This window comes from Triturus cristatus, chromosome 7 (genome assembly GCF_964204655.1).
Source record: "Triturus cristatus chromosome 7, aTriCri1.1, whole genome shotgun sequence".
Lineage (NCBI taxonomy): Eukaryota > Metazoa > Chordata > Amphibia > Caudata > Salamandridae > Triturus > Triturus cristatus.
Window position 1 is genome coordinate 963985472 of NC_140590.1, and position 24251 is coordinate 964009722.

Genomic DNA, 24251 nt, shown 5'->3' on the forward strand with positions numbered 1-24251 from the left:
TCGTAAAACCCTCCCTGACTCAAGGAATCTTCCCAGAAGCTCTCATGATATGAAAGATCTTCCCGCTCCTGAATAAACCCACATTAAGCCCTCACGACCTTGCCAACTACCGTCTGATCACTTACGTACCCCTAATTTGCAAGATTATTGGTAAAGCAGTCTATACTCAACTCCAAGATAAATTCAACGTTAACCATCTCTCGCACTACTGGAAATATTACTTCAGTTCATTCTGTAGTATGGAGACTACTACCTTAGACATCATAGATAACAGTCTCCTGACCACAGATGAAGATCACCACTATCTACTTTATTATATTGCTAGACCTCTCAGCTGTCTTTGACATCAACCACTGCACCACCATCTGCACCTTGCAGTCTCAAATGAGATTCACTGACCATGACCTTCACCAGATCCTCCTCTTAGATGTGCAATCTTTGCAACACAAACCATTTTATTCAAATGGGCACCCCCAGGTCCCAGGAGATGATTTTCAACAGTTTATGCTCTCAAGGTTCCGTTGTTTCCTGTCCTCTGTTATATCCAACCTATACAAGGAGTCCCAAGGAGCTCTACTCACTAGTAATACCATTAAAATATAGCAATATGCTGACAATGCACAACTTAAAAGTTGTACCTGAAGCACAACCCTCTCAAGAAAAATAAAAAATGTATTTGCTAAAACCAACAAGTTACAACGAGTCCAAACCTCAATGATCTGAACCTTTAAAGCTTTGAATTCCAACTTTCACTCAATGTCAAGTCACCCTGTACACAAGCTGTACACAAAAGAAACACATTACCAAGCAAACAAAGACTGGCTAGCATCAGCGCACTCCATCTCTCTACTAAAGAAAGTGAAACCATTCTCCCAGGAAAGCAACTTCAGAATGGCTGTTTAAACTCTTGTACTCTTGCATCTCGAAGGGAGCGGGGCCCTCGATTCACGGCCTTTCAGATACCAGAAGCCCACTTAAGGGCATCCTGCTCACCAAACCACATCTTATCCACGGCCTGAAGAAATATCACCACATCATGCCTATCCTGATCGAACTCCACCAGCTCTCTTTGCTGGCCTGCACCGTCTTCAAAACAAGCTGCATCATTTACAAAGCTGGCACAACAAGCACCCCTGACTCTATAGCAAACAAGCATTGAAAATGCAATAGGTCTCGCTTTTGATTAAGTTAAAGCAATTTGCTTTGCTAATGGTATTGTATAGCAAAGCAAATGGCTTAAACTTAATGAAAGGTGAGACCTAATGTTAGTTAGTGTCAGTCAGTGTCAGTCAGTCAGTGTCAGTCAGTGTCAGTCAGTCAGTGTCAGTCATGTCAGTCATGTCAGTCAATCAGTTTCAATCAGTCAGTTTCAGTCAGTGTAGGTCAGTGAGTGTCAGTCAGTCAGTGTCAGTCAGTCAGTCAGTGTGTGTCAGTCAGTGTCAGTCAGTCAGTTTCAATCAGTGTCATTCAGTCAGTGTCAGTCAGTTTCAGCCAGTGTCAGTCAGTCAGTCAGTCAGTGTCAGTCAGTCAGTCAGTCAGTGTGTGTCAGTCAGTCTGTGTCAGTCAGTGTGTGTCAGTCAGTCAGTGTCAGTCAGTCAGTGTCAGTCAGTCAGTCAGTGTCATTCAGTCAGTGCCAGTCAGCGTCATTCAGTCAGTGTCAGGCAGTCAGTGTCAGTCAGTCAGTCAGTCAGTCAGTGTCAGTCAGCGTCAGAGAGAGTCAGTCAGTCAGTGTCAGTCAGTGTCAGTCAGTCAATGTCAGTCAGTCTGTCAGTCAGTAAGTCAGTGTCAATCAGTGTCAGTCAGTCAGTGTCAGTCAGTGTCAGTCAGTGTCAGTCAGTCAATCAGTGTCAGTCAATCAGTGTCAGTCAATCAGTGTCAGTCAGTGTCAGTCAGTCAGTGTCAGTCAGTCCGTGTCAGTCAGCCAGTGTCAGTCAGTGTCAGTCATTCAGTGTCAGTCAGTGTCAGTCAGTGTCAGTCAGTGTCAGTCAGTGAGTTTCAGTCAGTCATTGTTAGTCAGTCAGTGTCAGTCAGTGTCAGTCAGTCAGTGTCAGTCATTCAGTGTCAGTCAGTGTCAGTCAGTCAGTGTCAGTCAGTCAGCGTCAGTCAGTCAGCGTCAGTCAGTCAGCGTCAGTCAGTCAGTCAGTGTCAGTCAGTCAGAGTCAGTCAGTCAGAGTCAGTGTCAGTCAGTCAGTGTCAGTCAGTCAGTCAGTCATTCATTGTCAGTCAGTCATTGTCAGTCAGTGTCAGTCAGTCAGTGTCAGTAAGTGTCAGTGTCAGTCAGTCAGTGTCAGTCAGTCATTGTCAGTCAGTCAGTCAATGTTAGTCAGTGTCAGTCAGTCAATGTTAGTCAGTGTCAGTCAGTCAGTGTCAGTCAGTGTCAGTCAGTCAGTCAGTGTCAGTCATTGTCAGTCAGTCAGTCAGTGTCAGTCAGTCAGTCAGTGTCAGTCAGTGTCAGGCAGTCAGTGTCAGTCATTGTCAGTCAGTCAGTGTCAGTCAGTCAGTGTCAGTGTCAGTCAGTTTCAGTCAGTGCCAGTCAGTGTCAGTGTCAGTCAGTCAGTGTCAGTCAGTGTCAGTCAGTCAGTCAATGTTAGTCAGTGTCAGTCAGTCAATATTAGTCAGTGTCAGTCAGTCAGTGTCAGTCAGTCAGTGTCAGTTAGTCAGTCAGTCAGTCAGTCTCAGTCAGTCAGTGTCAGTCAGTCAGTGTCAGTCAGTCAGAGTCAGTCAGTGTCAGTCAGTCAGTGCCAGTCAGTCAGTGTCAATCAGTGTCAGTCAGTGAGTGTCAGTCAGTCAGTGTCAGTCAGTGTCAGTTAGTCAGTGTCAGTCAGTGCCAGTCAGTGTCAGTCAGTTAGTGTCAGTCAGTGTCAGTCAGTTAGTGTCAGTCAGTGTCAGTCAGTCAGTGTCAGTCAGTCAGTGTCAGTGTCAGGCAGTGTCAGTCAGTCAGTCAGTGTTAGTCAGTCAGTGTCAGTGTCACTCAGTGTCAGTCAGTCAGTGTCAGTCATTGTCAGTCAGTGTCAGTCAGTCAGTGTCAGTCAGTCAGTGTCAGTCAGTGTCAGTCAGTGTCAGTCAGTGTCAGTCAGGCAGTGTCAGTCAGTGTCAGTCAGTCAGTGTCAGTCATTGTCAGTCAGTGTCAGTCAGTCAGTGTCAGTCAGTCAGTGTCAGTCAGTCAGTGTCAGTCAGTGTCAGTCAGGCAGTGTCAGTCAGTGTCAGTCAGTCAGTGGCAGCTAGAGCAGCTCTGCTGACCTGGTTCTCTGGCTCTAGAGCAGCTCTGCTGACCTGGTTCTCTGGCTCAAAGCAGGTCTGCTGACCTGATTCTCTCCCTCTAAAGCAGCTCTGCTGACCTAGTTTCTCTGGCTCTACAGCAGCTCTGCTGACCCGGTTCTATGGCTCTAAAACAGTTCTGCTGACCTGGTTCTCTGGCTCTATAGCAGCTCTGCTGACCTGGTTCTCTGGCTTGAAAGCAGCTCTGCTGACCTGGTTCTCTGGCTCTAAAGCAGCTCTGCTGACCTGGTTCTCTCCCTCTAAAGCAGCTCTGCTGACCTGGTTCTCTCCCTCTAACGCAGCTCTGCTGACCTGGTTTCTCTGGCTCTACAGCAACTCTGCTGAACTGGTTCTCTGGCTCTAGAGCAGCTCTGCTGACCTGGTTCTCTGGCTCTAAAGCAGCTCTGCTGACCTGGTTCTCTGGCTCTAAAACAGCTCTGCTGACCTGGTTCTCTGGCTCTAAAGCAGCACTGCTGACCTGGTTCTCTGGCTCAAAGCAGCTCTGCTGACCTGGTTCTCTGGCTCTAGAGCAGCTCTGCTGACCTGGTTATCTCCGGCTCTAAAGCAGCACTGCTGACCTGGTTTCTCTGACTCTACAGCAGCTCTTCTGACCTGGTTCTTAGGCTCTAGAGCAGCTCTGCTGACCTGGTTTTTCTGGCTCTACAGCAGCTCTGCTAACCTGGTTCTCTGGCTCTAGAGCAGCTGTGCTGTATTACAAATATACATTGTATCCAAAACTAGGACCATTCAAACATACCTCTGTAGTCCAACCCCGCCTCACACGAAATATACTTGTCAGCTCATCATAATGCGCAAATGAATGCACAAAGAGATTGCTTTAAAAAGCTTAACACCAGAGAGATAAGGTGCGTTGATGATGCAGCAGAATTCCACATTTTGCGAGGGTGGGGGGCTGAAGCAGGAGAGGCTGTCAGCAGCCATTACAAGCGTGTGGACGGCGTTGCAAATGAGAAAAAAATAGTGTGTCGAGTCCTTTAAAGGATAGAGTGTAAATCCGCCCATAAACGATCCAATCCCGGTGTGCATGCCTAAAAGGAGACAGGGTGGCAACAAGCAGCGATTGACATGCCTTGCATGCAATCATTGCACTGCCTTCGTCATAATTTGTGAAGCCAAACGACGCGCACAAATCAAAACTGAAGGAGGAGCGGAGATGAGGCTTCTGGAATCGTATTGATTCCAAGAAGGCTCGTAAGACGAGAGCAGCGCATGCGCTGCTTACGTCACGAGACCTAAAAAGGTCTCCATCTCCAGTGTCTCTGGGTACACCCACATCCAGGATAAAGTCAGACTGCAGGAAATACATGATAAAAAAATACAGCAAAATGCCTTCTTCATCTATGCAACATGGCTCCGGGGCAACATCCCTGTATCCATCTGGACCTCTCTAACCCTGCTCCAATTTTGGGCACACCTTCTTAAAGAACATTACATGATGGTTCAGTAACAGTACACACCAGGTCCTAAAGCCCAGGTACCTCTTCCATCCTTTGTTGCTTGCATCTTTGTATTTCACCTTTTACAACACTTTTCTATTAAATGACTAAGTTGTATGTACCACATACATACATGACGTGGGAAAACATCCTGATTAAATGGTGGACTAGTTCAATTTTATTCAAGATTTTATTTAGTTAGAATCCCATTGCTATGTAATGTGTGCAATGAAATGCTAGGATCCTCAGCTAAACAACATCTAGAGTCAACGTTAATAACTTTAATACCTGAACTGGCTAAAACACAGTTCTTCAATCACAGGCCCAATTCACTGATGAATATTAACCTCAAGATACAGTTCTACATATTTTCCCTGAAATGGAATACAGTGCACCAAAGCTCATCCATCATTCACAATCTGTGTTCGAGATGAATGATGCGGGCAAAGAAATATTCGATTTGATTGCATTGAAGCAAGTTTCAGACACCCCAATGATAGTGGCGAGTTTAAATTGGGAACACGCTTCGGACGGGGTGAAATGAGAGTTCCTGATTGCTGATGCTTCTCAGGTGAGTGTTTAAACAGAACGTTAACGATAGGCGGGGTGTCCCCAAAGGTATTACAGTGAGCAGTGTACCTTTGAGTACTTCGCAGTTTCGTCAGCTGACCCAAGATCGTTCATCCGAAGGCTGCGTGTGCTTGTATTCCTTTACCCCGATATTTTCTTTACTATCTGGCATCATTTATTACCTCAACTGCAATCACGTGTCAGTTTCCTAAATTACTATAGGTGTGTTTGGTTCTGGACCGTCCTTCATTGCATTGCCACAACTACAAGAGAGCCAGTGACAACTTCTTATACAGAGTATTCTACGTGTAAGGAGCGGTACCACAAGTGCTTGTGAACATTTCTAGGGACTCCCTTCAGCAGACCCGGGCAAGGACTCCAGTTCCCAGGCTCCACCAGGAATCAGCCGGGAATCGGCGCGTCATCCTTTTCACGCCAGGAGGCTCTTAAAAACAGCACTGGAGCCCCGCTGTGCGTGACTCCCTTCAGCAGAGCCAGGCAAGGACTCCAGCCCCAAGTATCCACCGGGAATCGGCGCGTCATCCTTTTCACGCCAGGAGGCACTTAAAAACAGCACTGGAGCCCCGCTGTGCGTGACTCCCTTCAGCAGACCCGGGCAAGGACTCCAGTTCCCAGGCTCCACCAGGAATCAGCCGGGAATCGGCGCGTCATCCTTTTCACGCCAGGAGGCTCTTAAAAACAGCACTGGAGCCCCGCTGTTCGTGACTCCCTTCAGCAGAGCCAGGCAAGGACTCCAGCCCCAAGGATCCACCGGGAATCGGCGCGTCATGCTTTTCACGCCAAGAGGCGCTCAAAATCAACAGGGGAGCCCCACTGCACGGGACTCCCTTCAGCAGAACTGGGTAAGGACTCCAGTCCCCAGGCTCCACCGGGAATCAGCCGTGCCATCCTATTCGCGCCAGGAGGTGCTTAAAATCACCACAGGAACCCTGTTGCCCAAGGGCGGGCCCGTCCATGCCCGTCGGAGGCTGGGCTGAGCCTATTCTCTAGGTTTCCTGATTTGGTGGGATCCCTGTGCCACGCCCCTGATTGGTAAGCCCTCCTGAAGGTAAATATTTTTATTTTCCTGCTGTTTATAAAAGAAAAAACAATAAATTGGGGAAACGGTAACCTATGCCTGTTTTAAAGCCCACTGGTACCACCCTGGATGGCTTCCTACAAAAAGCAGTGGGGGTGATTAATAAGGAAATAGAGCTGACAGAACAAAGACTTTAGCTCCCATTCCAGATTCGCCTCATTCCACTAATACTGATGCTCACATAGCCACGGTTGAAGTAAACATTGAGCACAGGACCCAAGCACCACTCTGGCCCACTGTTCTAATTGTGAACCAGGGTGACTTATGTATTACATAAGATGCAGATGAGCATGCCCCAGACTCAACCATAAAGAAGAATGAACTACAGCCAACAGCAGGGGTTAAAAGGAAACAAACTGAAATGGCAGGGATTTATAACAAATTAAAGGGCAACTTGCCTAAGGTCAAGAGAACTAAACAAATGCACTCAATAGGTAATGCATGTAAAACACGCCCATGTGCAGGAAGAGGTGCCACATATGAAGGAATAGATACTTCTATTGAAGAAAATAGTACTAGAGGCTTTGGCACCCATTACAGCTCGTTTAACCTGTATTGAAGAGCAGATTTCAGGCGTGCTACAGGATTTAAGTACAAACCCAGCAATAAACTCAGAGTGGCTCGGATAAATGTATAGGAAAACTGCCCGTCAGTGCTCATTCCGATAGGATGGGCTCTATAAGTACCATACCGATTCCAAGTAAGGGTGCTTTTTCTCAAGAGCCTCCCTAAGTTAATCCTCTGGTTCAGACCCCATGGGAACCTGTGTCTCATGGGAATACGTCCAGGAATAATCAAAAGGCGGGACACAGGGCCACAAATCGATTGAGATCTGATTAGTTGTGTGGGGGCAGTTCCCAACATGGAAACCCAAATGCTAATAGCTTAGCGCATTGTTCCCCTAAGTGGAGGGGGTGTAAAAAATACATTAAACCTACCCCCAGATTGTAAACCATATACACTGATTTTGGCGAGGGTCCCCCATCTCCCCCCTGGCCGTCAAGAAAGCTGTCAAAGCCTACTTAACGAATCAGCTCACTGGTGCTTCAGTAAAATTTTGTCCAAGATAAACCGGTGTGATTATATCATCGTGGCAAGACGTGTGAACTGGTTGGGATACATGGCCAAGTCTGTGGATGTGGATTGTGTGGTCCTTAATTTTAGCAACGCTAGGTGCTTGCACTTCACATTGAGGCAGTTTAAAAACACACCTGTTGAGAATGAATTGATATGGGTTTACCCACTGGGTTTTTTCTATCTCCCCAAAAGGGAAACATACTGAGACAAGGGTCCCCCCGGTTAGGCCTGAAATTACACTCCGCTTTGCAGCCTTCCCCTTTCATCCACTTGAATCGTTTTTATACTCTCAGGTCTTATTGACATCGATTGACTGTATAAACAACCTAGACAGCGACCTGAGAAGGGAAGAATGGGTCTGAAATGTTACTATCTAGGGAGAGCTGCATACGAAGGTGACCCTGTTATTAAAGGGCTCTTATATTCATCTAGCGGCCTGTTGCATATAGCCACTAACAAGGGTTTAGACATTCATGAAAACTCACCCACCTCTCTAATTCCATCCCCGAAGGTGATTCCATAGTGGAAGAGCTCGGACCAGTAGCTCATTCCACAGTGCCTGTTCTTAACGGCACATTCGAGTGTGTAGTAAATCAGGGACATACCACTCTGCCCCTTAAAATCTATTCCTGGAATATTGCAGAAATTCGCCCCAAACTGACCATTGAGATATGGTTAGAGTACATAAGGGGTTTTGGCATAATTTGCCTCCAGGAAATCTGGTCTAGGGACGACATTGTGTTGGATAGTTATTGCTCCTTCACCGTCCCTGCGATACCCTCTCCAGCAGGTCGGGCCAAAGGAGGGATCATGGTGTTAATGTCTGTAAAATATGGATACATAAAAGCCCTAGATGTAATTTCATCACCCTGGTATCAATTAATTTTGATTTCTAACTTGAGGCAAGCTAAGATACTAGTGGTGAATTGGTATTATAATTTTTTTTATCAAAATAGCCAACATGTTATTGAATCCCTACAGGTGGAAATTACTAAAATCTCTGGAAAGTGGCAGCCATTATGTATCCACCCTAGTAAACAGAATAATGGCCGCCCACAGGGGAACCTTCTCCACGTAGGCCTTGTCCTAAGCATCCACTACTAAATGGTATACTCACTTGGATGCGGAAGTGTCTGCATTCTAGGAATAAGAAATTCCATTACCGGTGGCCATTTTCAATTGGTTAGTGCTTCAGCTTCTGTGAGAGACCACAATCCTCAGGGGTCCCCCTCAAACACAGAAGTAACCAGGCCTACGTGTAGAAGGTTCCACTACGGGTGGTCATTTTGGGGTGATTTAACATTGCAGCCTTCTCACAACAAATGCGTGCGAAACGCGGAAGGAAGGTACTACTTAGTACTGGCTTCTGACACTCATTCCCTGTTCATCAGAGTCACGGAGAGGTATTTACTAAGGTGAGAGAGCAGCTTTGACAAAGTAAGCATGCATAGCCGATCCCAATAGACAATGAGCATTTTCAATGATTTGACATCGCTTTTACAATGATCCTGATTTCGGATGCACTTTATTTCCCACAGTGTGTGACTACAAGCGCTCCTACCCTCCTGTGAAAATAGCTTATGGGGCAATAGTGTGGTAATAATAGTATATGTTAACAATGCTTTTCCATATTACTTTTTCAATCACCTTATTTTGTAGAGACATCGCAATGTATTTCACCTGCATTTTAAAAACAAAGAAGAGTTCACAGTATTCCAAGACATGGATCTGTATACCAACAAAACAATTGAATATAGAGTGTGCGTTTTATGTTTCATGTTGTTATGTCTAGTATTGTACTGTATGTCCCTCTCAAGGGTAGCACGGCACCACTTAATTTGTAAGCAGTCGTGCACCTAGTGGAAAATATATCACAACTGAGACCTTCCACAAGTTTGGTGATGTGGTCCTGCAATTATTATATTGCTGCATTTAACCATGTTGTTTCTTTATCCTTCCAGATTAATTTAAGAGACTATACCAGCTGGGTACAGTATATAGTGCATGTTATTAATGTGCACTGAAATTCTGCAAAATTGATGAGGCAGACCACGTTGTTGTTTTCTATTTAGAGTGGTGTAGGGATCATTCTTTTTGTCCTGATGATAACCCAGGGGGACAGATTCGAAACATGTAGACTAAGCAGGTAGTAGCCCATCATGGCATACATCCTCCACTTCCCATTTTTAACAATACTAGCTAGAAGGAGTATTACATTCTAGTTTCCACATAGCCAGGTATTTTTGAATCACACTTTATTCACTCTGACCCCTCCACTCTCACATTACGCATACTATCATTTAAGTTCTAAGTGCTCCCACATCTCTGTCGGTTGTAGCACTCCCCGCCCCGCAGTGGGGCTGGAAGAACCCGATGATGAAGCATGCCACCAAGGGACATTTTGGTGGGTGAGGGTTATTTTAACCAAACATTGTGTTTCCCTATACATCTTTAGGGGACACACAGTTCTTTACAGTGTTGAACAGACTTTGGAAGGATACTATTATTCTGTTTACTAGGGTACATTCATTTTGGTTTTTCATGACACACAGAGGAGGGTGAGCCCACCACTTTTTCAACCTCTTCACTCCCTCTCTTGTTTATAAATACTGTTTGGACAGGGTGCAGCTGTGGGAGTTTGCTCATTGCATGTTAACCCCTTCGCTGCGGCGGGAATTCCGCCGCAGCGCTGGGGGGTGTGGGGGGGCAGCGCGGTGGCGCTGTGCTCATGATGGAGCCACTCCGTCATGAGCCACGGTTGAGCTGTGCTCATGACGGAGTGGTTCCGTCATGATTCTGCCCAGTTGCATTGTCCCCCCGCACAGGCGGGGAAACAGCGCCGCGTGGGAGGAGCGGCCGGCAACGGTCGCGGCATGACGGAACCACTCCGTCATGAGCACAGCGCGACCGTGGCTCATGATGGAGTGGTTCCGTCATGAGCTGGGAAGGGGTTAAGGGTAAGCCCTGCCCTCCTTTTTGAATTCGTAGTTTGTTTACACAAGCCTTGATCTCACGGCTGTGAGATCAGTACACACTCTCTATTATGGCAGAGATTACAGTTCCCACCTTCTCTAATGAGGCAGTTGAAAGAATCCTAGCTACCATCAGTCCTTTTGAAGGAGTGAACTCTTCAGAACCCAGCCCTGACAATATTGACTGGGATGAACTAACCATGCTCAGAAGGACCCAGATTAAGACAGCATTACACGTTCTCTTGATGACTGAATATTTGAGGGCTCATGCGGCCCCTCAGGGACTAATAGTAAAAAATTAGCCTTTTATCTTCCAGCAGGATAAGGCGTTCAAAAAAGATTGGTCTTTAATTTCCTGCCACTGCACACGGGATTGGCTAATACTAATAATAAAAACTGCCACCTGCATTGCCCAGGAATTAAAGATCGAGATCCAATCCATAGAGGTACGCCTAAAAAGTTACCAACAAACGGGGTGTTTTAAAAAAAACCTCTAGAAGAGCTGAACCAAACAATGAATGAGTTCAAAACATCTGTAAAACAAAGTAAATACACCAAATTAAAGAAGGACACAGGTCGATTCAGCCATGAGAAAGCATATCCCTACACACAGGAGAATTACATAGCATCATCTACCCACCAGGACTTGAACACAGATTGGGACGCATCAGAAACCGGGTCCAACAGTTCGGGCTCGAGCAGGAATAGTAGATCAAGGTACCAAGTAAATAGAGGCCAGGGCAGGAGAGCCCATTATAGAAGACATCAGAGGTGGGGCTCCTACTAAGGACCACCTTTATACCCACCCTACCCCGTATGGCCCATCAGTGACACAAAGCCCACCAGGGCCCTACAACCATTGGAACTACCCGCAACAGGAATTCCCCTACTACGAACGGAACCCTTTATTAGGGTCTCGCCCGGGACCCCGAAGGGGACGGAATCGGAAAGGAAATCAGGTCCATTGGGCAAGGAGAGAAGAAGAAGCAGCAGGAGTTTCGACCCAGGGGCGTAACAAAGGCCCCCGCAGCCCCCGCGGTGCGGGGGGCCCCAGGCTTACCCATACCAGAGGGGCCCCCCTCAGAGCCTACTGATGTGAGGGCCCCCTTCAGCACATCGTGCAGGGGGGCCCTCTCACGTTTTGTTAGGCCACTGGCAGCGGCTGGGGCCTGAGTATTTTAAAGTCGTCCTACCAGCAGGATTCGACAGCCCTTTCGAGGCCTAGTTTAAACATTACCTCTGCACGCCCGCCTCGTCCCTTAGATGGGAAATTCAATTTCAGTGCAGGAACATGGTGCCTAAGTGCGAGTGCCAGGTGAGAGTGCTAGTTGAATGATGTGTCTGTGAGTGGAGGCTGTGAGAGGTGCGTCTGCGAGTGCAGATTGAGATATGTGTGAGGAGCAAATGATTGGATGAAGGAGCAGTGCATTGAACTGGGATGAAAGTGGTCCCACTTTTTCGAATGTTGCATGCTCTCCGGCATGTCTCCCCTGTGTCATCACATGCCCTGGGCTTGGTGCCAACTTTCAAAAGGTACTTTGCAAAAAGTAAAGAAACTGAAAACGGTACCCAGGGTACCAAGAATAGAAGCTGTTGGTACAGGGCGGCCTCCAAGTGACAAAGCAAGCTTCTAGGCTTGAATGAACTGGTTTGGTTGGGGTTTCAAACGAATGGTCGTCTTTGCCTTTGTGGGAATACTAGCTTCTAGTGACTCCTCATTGGACCCATTGGGAGCTCTCGAGCCAAAAGTCTTACTGGTGCTTAATTTGTAAAGTATTAAGTGCTTGCGCCGCAGGTTTTTCTCAAATGCTGCCTGTGCCACTGGCGAAGATCGGTGTTCGAACACTAAGTTTGTGTACTTAATTCGACCTCCTGCCTTCCTCATCCACCACCAGACACTCCTTTCCACTTTTGCTAACTCTTACAGGTTCTTATTTATCCATGCTTTTCTCCCTTTTCCTCTGATTTTACACCTTTTACTTCCTCTTTTCCTCCTCTGCCGATTTTCTCGCTCTTCTTCTGGGTGAAAGTGTGATGACTAAAAATAACTCTTGGTTCCCAATAAAATAGCGGTGCGGGGCATCACCTGCAACCACTGGCTCAAATTAAGCACTGGCCCTTACTAAACTATGTCCCCATTCCCAGCTGTGACTTTTATTGCAGGTCGCTCTGTAAACAAGAGCTATGGCTTCTCTGTCGATTTTAGTTACTCTCCCAAGTATCCTGCATCTTGTAACCCCTTGGTTCAAATAGCGAGTTCTGAATGCCAACAGGCAATTCATGATGTCAGTAAAAGACACTTTTGAAAAAACCATTAGCTGCGTTAAACAGAAGGGTCATGGAAAAGTGGGCTTGTGAAAAGGCGCGTTGATTGGACCTCTGTGCTTATCTCCATGGCCCACTGTACTGAGGATGCTGCTTTTCAGAGCTTGGTCCGCGGAATCACTCCTTTCCACAAGGGACTGACAGCACAAGTAGGTCCCTCACTCTGTCCTCCACAGGAGATTCCAAGATGGCAACAGTTGGGCCATGGGCAAAGTGGAGCCTGGGGGCAAATAGAGGCTTGTGAACCAGCTCTTGGTGCAGAAGGGATCATTTTCTTGAGGTGGTGGGACCTATGAGGAAATGTGAGTTACTGCTCTTCCTATCGGAGAAGAGATGCCACCCCGTTGGGCAGTGGGGTAGGTGTGGTGGATTGGGGGAACTGCGAGATGAAAGAGACCCTTCCCATGCCACGAGTGGGATCGGGCAGAAACATACCTGGGAACAAGATTATGGTCTCACTCTCGATGGAGACTCCTTTGAGAGACAGCAGCCTCAGGAAGAGATCTGGGAACCTGCTAGGAAAAAATAACAAACAAGAGATTCTTAATATCTCTAAAAAAAAACTCTGGAGGTCTGTGATAAATTCAGTGGGGTGGGGGGTCATGGTGGGAATATTAGTTGGGTGGAGAAGCCATGGCGGGTCTGTGGAGGCCCCCCAAATGAAGGCTGACAGCACTGAAAACAGACTAGTGGGGTTTGGATGCTCAATTGGGGCTTTGGATTCCAAAACCGAAGCACTAAATACTAGACAAACCAGCATGGGGCTTAACTCCATGAAGGGGGGGGGGGGTAGATTGGGTCCCAGGTGTGGCCCAGTCACGAGTAGCACTAAGTATGTCAACGATGCACAGCAGAGAACACGCCCAACCCTCACACCTTTGAAGATGAGGTGGACGTCTGCATTTACTTTTATTTAAAGACTTAGCAACACTGCCATTGGACTCATTACATCGAAGAGCAAGCAAGAACTCTTATTAAAGCGAAGGTTGAGTGTTATGTATTTCTGTCGGCAAGTATTTTGTTTCCGTTCGTTTGTTTCGCATCAGCCCCTCTGAGCGGAGGGTGCATGATGTACCTGTCCGAGCTCCTAGTGCAGTTTGAGCCTATGTGAGTGCAGAGTGACAGCTGAGCCGTGTGAATGCAGTGTGAAAGGGGGGCCTCTGAATGCACCTCAGACCTTGCAAATGCAGGGTGTGTCTCTGTGAGTGGCGGTTGAGACGTGAGCTGATGCTCATGCAGGGTGAGTGGTATGTCTGTGTGAGAGAGGAGTCTGTGTGGAGGAAGGGTGAGAGGCGTCCCTATGATAGTACATGGTGAAAGGTGAGTGTGCAACAGTGCATGGTGAGAAGTGAGCCTATGTGAGTGCATGGTTAGATCTGAGCTCTTGTAAATGCATGGGTGCCAAGGAGAATGCCGGGGGATATTTGAGCCCTTGTAAATGCTTGATGAGAGATAAACCTTGGTGAGTGCATGGGGGAGGATGTTCCCAAAGGAAGGATGTGCCTTTGAGAGTGAGCAGCGGTCTACCCATGTGAGTACAGAGTGAGAGGGGTGCCTATGTGAGCAGAGAGTGAGTGATGTCAAATGTGTGTGCAGGGTGAGTGGTGTGGCTGTGTGAGTACTGGGAGAGTGATGTGCCCATGTGAGTGCAAAGTGGGAGGCGTGCTCGCTTAAGTAGAGGGTGAGTCATGTGAGTTCAGGAGGAGTGTGTGACTGTGTGAATGCAGGGTGAGAGGCACGTCTGTCTGAATGCATGGGAAGAGAAGGGGCTGGGTGACTGCAGAGTGAGAGACATGCCTGTGTGTAATGGATTAGCCAGAAAATTAGAATATCCTACCACTTCGCACCAAAGCTCTGATGCCACCAAGCAAGTGCAGCAAGTGAGTCCAAAACACCCTAGAAGTGCTCCTCTGTCTCTTCCATCCGAGCATCTATTCATTCATCCTTTCACCCTCCCATCCACCTTCTGCTATCAATCATTTCACCTTTACATTCTGTCATCCATTCATTATTTCACCAAACTTTCAATTGTTCACCATTCCATCCATTGGCCATTTTATCCATCCATTCATCCATCCTCTAAGATTTTCATTTACTCTACCATCTTTTCATCCTTCCTCAGATTTCCATTTACTCTGTCATCCATCCATCCTCTAAAATTTCCCTTTACTCTGTCATCCTTTCATCCACTCATGTATCTATCCTCTCACTTACTTATCGTCTCACATACATATGTATTTGTAACGCACACGTTCATGCAAAAGGGTATCTTGGCATTGAATAACAGATGTTTATTGTCACCCAACTCAATGGTATTCATTTTATCGACCCCAGAAGGATGAAAGTCTGAGTGGACCCGCCGGGATTTGAATCTGTGAGTATGAGGTCAAAAACAAGCCCCTATAGTTGACGCATTAGTCCACTGACCTACCAGATCCACTCATTCACCTATCCTCTCACCAGTGACATAACAATAGCCCCCGCACACCCATTGGTGGGGGGGGTGGTAAGCTCCAGAGGGCCCGCTCCAGCACTGTGCATGAGTGGCTGGCCCCTGGCCTGAGAGCTCCTGAATGGGTCCAGAGCATGGGGGCCCCGCTCCATGTACTTTGCAGGGGGGCCCCCTCAAGTTTCGTTACGCCACCGTTTTGACCAGGAGCATGATAGGGGCATTGAGCAATCAACCGACCACCAGCAGACAGACCACTTAGTGGTGAATCTGACAGATCAAGAGTTGACATCAGCACAAAGCAGAATTCTGGAGAAGGGTTTGGGCTTTGTACCAACCGAAAAACTCGACAAATACAAACATTGCAGGGAAATGATTGAATTTATGAGGGAACTCACACTCTGAGCCTTTTTCAGTGGAAAATAACCACAGAACAGAGAAGAGGATGACACAGGCCTCAGAGTGAAATCAACCTTCACACCCCCCAATACTAAGTTGCCCTTAGAGTTACTTGCCTTTGAGAAAGCAGTGATGCGAGAGATAGAGGACATTGACCCCGACATCAACCGGGTTTTTCACAACACAACAAGAGAAGAGAAGCAAGCCATTAAAAAACTGGCTAACAATAGCAATCTGATCATCAAGCCAGCGGTTAAATGGGGAGCAATCGTGATCCAGACTTAAGAAGAATTCGATCAGGAATGCCAACAACTATTGCAAGACCGGAGGAACTACGAGGTCTTGCAGAATGACCCAACTAAATCACTGAGAGTCCAGATTGGCAACATGGTAGAGGAAGCACTTGCACATGACTGGATCTCGGCAAAGGAAGGGGAGTTTCTCATTAACAAATCTCCCAGAATCCCATATTTTTATACGACCCCGAAAATTCATAAGGAGCTGAATAAACCACCGGTTCGCCCAATAGTATCAGGCATAGGATCTATTCTGGAGCCCTTATCCAGATTTGCAGATGCCTTCCTTCGCTCTCTAGTACAAAGGACCAACACATACCTTAAGGACACCAAAGATGTGTTGAGGCTCTTACAAGATATGGAGTTTGACCCAACAAAGGAAATGATGATGGGACTGGACGTGGAAAGCCTCTACACGAGACTTCCCCATGATGAAACCCTTAACATCATAGAGGACGTCCTGTTTGGGATTGACTGGGAATACCAGACCCCCGCAACATAGTAATGGACTGCTGTAACTTAGCACTTACCAGGCATTTCTTCCAATATGAAGACATACTGTACCTCCAGAACCACAGGACCAGCATGGGCAGCACATACGCTTCCAGTGTAGCCGGCCTATATGTCTACCATCTAGAAAGACACAACATTCTGCACACAACCAACCCTTTCCAACAACACATCAGGATATGGAAACGATATATTGATGATGTGTTGGTCATCTGGAATGGAGACATTGAAACTGCCAACAGATTCAGGACCTGGCTGAACTTCCAGAGCGAATACCAGAAATTTACCTGCACTATCTCAAACACAGAACTGGTGTTTCTGGACATAAACATTTTCTCGAATGATGGCACTCTGAGAACCATGACACAATTCAAAACCACAGCAAAAACCGGTCTCCTCCTATATGATAGTTTTTATCCGCGGCACCTATGGGACAATCTCCCATATGGACAATTCCTGCGTCTAAGAAGGAACTGCTCTGAAGTGAAAAACTTCAAGGAACAGGCGGCAGACCTATGCAAGAGATTGGAGAAATGGAACTACCCATCAAAAATAGTGGACAAAGCTTTTAAACAAGCTAGAAATAACAACAGGGACGCCCTTTTGGAACCTGCACTAGAAAAACCAAAAGAAAAGAGACCAATATGTATCTCCACATTCTATACTGGCTCTAACCAAGTCGCCAAGATCATCAACAAACACTGGTGCTTAGTCAACAGCCATCACCTCAACCTACCTAAACCCATGTTTTCGCACAAGAGAGGAAAAAGTCTGCCAGACATGGTGGTCCACACAAGACCACGCATAACCACCCAAACAGAGTTAACAACTATCTTACATCCGTCTATAAGGGATCACCACTCATGCGGCCACTGTAGCGTGTGTTATTTGACTACAAAGAGCAAAGACATTACGTTCAACAACAGTACAAAGTGGGAACAACGCTGCTTCATGAATTGCAACTGTAGGAATGTAATATATATGATTACCTGCCCATGCGACATGCACTACATCGGGATGACAACACACCTAGTAAAAACCAGCATTTGTGAGCACGAGAGCAATACCAAATGCAAAAAACAACCACCAAAATGTCATCACACTACTTGGAGGTAAATCACACCATACATGACATACATTGGACAGTCATAGAACAGGTGAACAATGAGGTGACACTATTTGAGAAAGAACAACGATGCATGTTTCGTCTGGGAACACGTCACAGGACTTAACGACGACATCACATGGGGACAACTCGGATAACTAAATTTCCGTTTTCCCATATGACACTAATGACAGAGCAATAACCTTACGAAAGGTTTTGTGTAAAGTAATATGAGTATGCTAAGTCACCTCCTAGGGCATACACTTCCTAGCTCCTGACAACCAAATGAGAGCGCAATAATCTTATGAAGTGTTTTTGTAGAGTAATATGAGTATAACAAAGTCACCACCTAAGGCATACAATAAATCCAAGGTCTGGGTCCTGACAACCACATGAGCAGATACACGTATGGCCCAGTATCCTAATGTGCACAACAACAATATGCCACATATGAGAAGATCTAAATAGTGAGTGGCACTCTGACACTATGAACAAGCGTTTAGTCTGTCTCACTGGGTCAGTATAGCAACATGGGCATAATACACACGACACATGTCGCTAGCAAGGAGTGCCATCAAACTTGCTCGGGGGGAGAAAAAACAGAACCCGATCAACTGGGTCCCATGAATAATAACGGGTATGGGTACGCACAGCAAAGCTTGTCCTAAGCATCCACTACTAAATGGTATACTGGCGTGGATGCGAAAGTGTCCGCATTCTAGGAATAAGAAGTTCCATTACCAGTGACCATTTTCATTTTTAATAGGTTAGCACTTCAGCTTCTGTCAGAGACCACAATCCTTGGGGGTCCCACTCAAACACGGAAGTAACCACGCCTAGGTGGAGAAGGTTCTATTACAGGTGGCCGTTTTGAGGTGATTTAACGGTGCAGCCTTTTCCCAACAAACGCGCGTGAAACGCGGAAGGTAGGTACTACTTATTACCGGCTCATGACACTCATTCCCTGTTCATCTGAGCCACAGAGAGGTATTTACTAGGGTGAGAGAGCAGCTTTGACAAAGTAAGTATGGCATAGCCGATCCCCCTTGACAACAAGCATTTTCAACAATTTTACATCGCTTTTACAACGATCCTGATTTTGGATGCACTTTGTCTCCCACAGTGTGGGACTACAAGCTCTCCTCCCCTCCCGTGAAAATAGCTCATGGGGCTACAGTGTGGTAATAATAGTGTATGTTAACAATGCTTTTCCATGTTACTTTTTCAAACACCTTATTTTGTAGGGACATCGGGATGTATTTCACCCGCATTTTAAAAACAATGAAGAGTTCACAGGATTCCAAGACCTGGATCTTTATACTAGCAAAAGAATTGAATATAGAGTGTGTGTTTTACGTTTCATGTTGTTATGTCTAGTATTGTACTGTATGTCACTCTCAAGGGCAGCACAGCACCCACTTAATTTGCAAGTGGTTGTCCACCTAGTGAAAAATGCATCACTACTGAGACCTTCCACAAGTTTGGTGATGTGGTCCTGCAATTATTATATTGCTGCATTTAACCATGTTGTTTCTTTATCCTTTCAGATTAACTTCAGAGACTATACCAACTGGGTACAGTATATAGTGCATGTTATGAAAGTGCACTGAAATTCTGCAAAATTGATTAGGCAGACCACATTGTTGTTTTCTGTTTAGAGTGGTGTAGGGATCATTTTTTTTGTCCTGATGAGAAGCCGGGGGATGAATTCGAAGCATGTAGACTAAGGAGGTAGTAGCCCATCATAGCATACATCCTCTGCTCCCCATTTTTAACAATACCAGCTAGAAGGAGTATTAAATTCTACTTTCCACATAGCCAGGTATTTTTTATCACTCTTTATTCACTCTGAACACTCCACTCTCACATTACACATAGTATCATTTCACTTCTAAGTGCTCCCACGTCCCTGTCTGTTGTAGCACGCCCTTTCCCGCAGAGGGGCAGGAAGAACCCGATGAAGAAGCATGCCACCAAGGGACCTTTTGGTGGATGAGGGGTATTTTAACAAAACATTGTGTTTCTCTATACATCTTTAGGGGGGACACAGTTCTTGACAGTGTTGAACTGACCTAGGAAGGATACTATTATTCTGTTTACTAGGGTGGATTCTTTTTGTTTTTTCATGAACCACAGAAGAGGGTGAGTCCACCACTTTTTCAACCTCTTCACGCCGTATCTTGGTTATAAATAAAGCCATTATGTATCCTCTGGGTGGGGACTTTAACTGCGCTACCTGTAAGTATAGCTCCCAATGTGTCTTTGGGCTGTTGGATACAGAGGGTCAGCCTCAGCCGCATTTTATCCACACACTTCAAGGCGAAGCTTTAAATTCCATCATTATTGGGAATGACTTTGGGCTTATTAATAACTTGGCCTGTAGTTCCTTACCCCAGTGTCCTACTTTTGTTGGTGACGGCATGGAAAGTTCCATTGATTATATGCTTATTTCTAGGAAGTTCATTTCGCTTGTCAGTGATTTTGAAGTGGAACCTAATAATGCTAGTGATCACAATCCCCTCACAGCATCTCTCAGCGTAACAGCCCAGGTAGGGAAAGGTGATGACTGCCTGATACAATATAACCCAAATAAAGGGGTAAGATCAAACTTGGGCAAGATAAATCCCCCTCAGTTTGAGGAAGAAACTATCATAGCATATTGTCACCTAATTTTGAGGTGCCTACAGCAAGACTCTCCCCCCATGTGAGGTTGTCCTGGAATTTGAGTTGCTTTGCTCGGACGTAGCCAAGAGACTAAGTAGAACCACCCATAGCAATGAACCCCAGGAGGCCTGATGGTTTAACACTGAATGTACAAAGGCTCAAAAGAACTTTAAAATGGCCGTTCATGTTATCCCTCGTTATAGAAATCAAATTAAAAATCCAAGGCTAACACACAAAATCATTATTGTGAAAAGAAGAGAGGAATTGAGCAGACTGGCAGAGGAAGATCTGGAGAGAGCAAGCACCCTCAAAGATACTAAAAGCTTTTGGGACATTATTAACTGCCCACTATTTACTGAAGATGTGAGAAGGATGGACTCATTGATTTTCGGGGATATTTGGAAATCCCAGTTCTCTGTTATATTTAACCAGCATCAGAAGCCGTTAGAGGAGAATATTTGGGGATTTGCCCCCAGATTTAATTGCTGCTTCCAACTAAGTTCATCCATCTCAGTATCTGAGGTTGAGGAGGCTTTAGTGAAGGGAATTTGTTTGAAAGCCCCTGGCCATGATGAGGTTCCACTAGATCTGTTTAAAAAAAAAAAAAAAATCCAAATTTGTGGGCACCTCTATTGACAAACCTCGTTAAAGCAGTAGTCTTTGGCCCCATTCCAGCAACTTGGAAGTACGCCATCGTGGTTCCAGTTTTTAAAAAGGTACTAGGAGTCACCCGGCTTGTTATAGACCAATTTCTCTTATAGATGCTACAGCAAAGTTACTGGGGAGGGTTATCCTTGCCCAACTGGAGATTCAGGAAGCCACTACAGGGGTCTTGTCTAAAACCCAATACGGCTTTAGTAGGGGACTGGGTACCACCGAGCAATGTCTCAATCTGTCCCTGATCATTGGCAAGTACAGGAAGGCCAGGAACGGTTTTATCCACCTGGCTTCATGGACTTGTCCAGTGCCTTTCATACCGTTAACCGGTAGAAACTATGGGCACTGATGGGGAAAATGGGTGTTGAAGAAGCTCTGATTTCCCTCTTATGCAGGTTACACGCCAACACTACATTTGCTATAAGATATGGCACCCAAGGGGAAAGGACGAAGCCGATTGTTTCTACAGAAGGTGTCCGGCAGGGATGCATCTTATCGCCTTTTCTTTTTAAAATTTATACAAATGGCCTAGAGGCCTTTTTATTGGGCAAGGAAATTGATTTTCCCCAAATTGGTGACAAACCCGTCCCACCACTATCATATGCGGATGACACAGTGCTAATGGCAGTGGCAGCAAACAACCTTCAAAAATTGCTTAATGCTTCTACCGAGTTTATGTCGTCGATTGATTTAAAAGTCAGTTTTATTAAATCTTATACCATGGTGTGTGGCCTCAAATTGACCAAAACTAGAAACTTTGCTGTAAGGGGCAAACGAATAGATAGCTGAATAATTTTACCTAATTAGGAAACTTATTTAATAATTTGATGAACTGGGAACCACTTATAACAGCAAGGGTGCAACATACAAGTAGGGCTGTGGAGGGGCTTTTTTGCTTTGCATGTAAACGAGGCCACAAGCCTGTGAGAGAGTTAGTTACTCTTTACAAAGGTAAGTGATTGTCTGTGGCAACTTATGGGGCAGGGGTGTGGGGTTACCATCATAGCCGCCAACTACAAGTTTTGGAAAACAAATTTATAAAAAGGTTTTTGATGACTCAGAAAAGTGCTCCACACTGTTCTGTCATCAGGAGTTGGGGTTAGATTTTATAGGGGACCGCATAGGTATCACCCCTCTGCTCTTGTGGGCTAAAATGTGGCTTTCTGGTGATTTAACATTCTCAAGGGACGTACTTAAAGATTGTATTAATCTGGATAATGCCTTATCGATCCCATGGCTCCGATTCGTAAGAGATAAACTTCAAGAGATATGTTTGAGGATAACCCTGAAAGTATCCCCACAAATGTTAGAGTTATCATCAAAGAGGCACGTCATTCTAGAGCCAATAGGCGCTACTCGCAAAAAGAAGAGATGGGCCCCTTAAGTTTGTTCAATTTTATCTAACCGTCACTACCAATGTGCAGACCAGATTTCTCTTAACTAGATTTCGCTTATGCACTTTGCACCTTTTAGTGGCATTTCCATGTCAATCAGGGTGGGACACTGATCTCACACCCTTTCCGTGTGACAATATGGCAGCCCAGAGCACTATGCACTTTATCCTATTTTTCCCCCTATATAAAGAGGCAATGGGTACATTTTTAGTTCCACTTTTAAGTGAAATCTATCCTTGCACATATATTGATGGTTTTAACTTTTTGCACTCTTTGGCCACTTCTGTTATCTGCACTGTGGTATCTAACTATATCAAAGTCGCAATGGCTATATGAAAGTGTTATGAGTTGTAGAAGCTGAAAAAGAACACTGCTATCTTTTATTGTCTAAATTCATACTGTTGGGATTTTGCGAATCTGTGAAATATTCTGCCATTCTAAACTATCTTTTTTATGTATTGCATTTTTAACTGTCTGAATTTTTTTAACTTTGTCTTCCCTAAATGTTAATGTAATGGCTCACAAATGTGTTAACAAATCTTTTAAACTGTAATGTTTTATCTGTCAAACTTTTATGGTTCCTGGAACCGAAATAAAGTTATTTCGACAACAAGAGTTAATGAAAACCAATCTGAATCCTTCTGCTTCTCAAATTCCTATATTTTCATGCAATACAAGCGGTGTGGGAAGCAATATATAAATACCCATAACAACACTGCATAACATACTTCCATATATGCTAAAACCATCGCTAGAGTTGCAACTAATGTCCTTACCATGGATATTTTTGATTCAGACAGGAAATTGTCAGCGCTGTCCTTTGCCTCGCTTGAGCCCTGTCCATCATATATATGAATGCACATCACACATTGGGAAATACCAGCATGGTAAGCCTATTCAAAATGTAAATTACCATATTATCAGATATGCATAAGTGCGGACTGTAAATATATGGCATGCAGGATACAGGTACACGCTTTGGCCTTGATGTACAAAGCCTATGGCTGTAAAGAAGTTGCTGTGTTTGCACATCAACAGTTTTTTTTTTTACTTGGCCCAAGGGCATTACAGTGCTTTACATCAGCACCAGATTGCATTGGGTGAGATCAGATTCATATTTTTAAGAACAGGGAGATTATGTTATTTGCCTAGAATCAAAGGATGTTGAGCTGATTCTCGGACACAAACTTGGCTCCCCAGTTCCAAGGCTGCAAACACTGGCCATTCGGTCCCATCACTTTCCTGGGGATTATTTTGTGCTGCAATCGGTATATTGGATTGGTGCTGTGAAAAACAGACTTTCATTAGGATACACAGAATCCTGCACCATTGATTTCAAATGAGGTTGGATTCTTCATGTGAATCCTACCAAAAGGTCTGAGAATGCAACTACAAAATGGAAAAGGACGATTTATATGTTTGATTGCAGCTACTGTCCTGTAGAGGTCCAAAGGGCTACAATGAAAAATGAAAAATTGTCGTGATGAGAAGGACATTGGGCAATGCATGAAGCAATTCATGGACCTTTGTGTACGCCTTCTCCACCCATGTCTGGTGCCTGCAGCCCCTAAGCAGAAAGTGGAAAATCCTTCATAGACACCTTCTACTTTAGGAAATAATGCCACCAGCTTTGGTGTTGTATCAAATCAATGGTCTGTAATTGCCGTAGTGGTTCGAAACCAATGTAATATTTCTTTGTTAATCTGTAGGATGGGGAAACGCCCATTTCAGGTCCTCTTTTGCTGACCATTCATACTGGATAGCCAAGTGTACACTCTGATCCGCAATGACATTTGCAAATTGCGATGGGTCTCCGACACATTGTGACTTTGGGGTTGCAAAGGTTGTGGTTGGCGGAAGGCTCGTCCTCCACATTAAATGACTCTGTCGCCCTGATGGAGGTGCCGCCTGCCAAATTCTGAAATGTCTGCTGTCCCAGAGGACATTTCAAGCATTGACAGGAATCTGCGTCAAAGCAGTTCCTGACGGTGCATTGTAAGTTTGACAGACAGCTCTGTC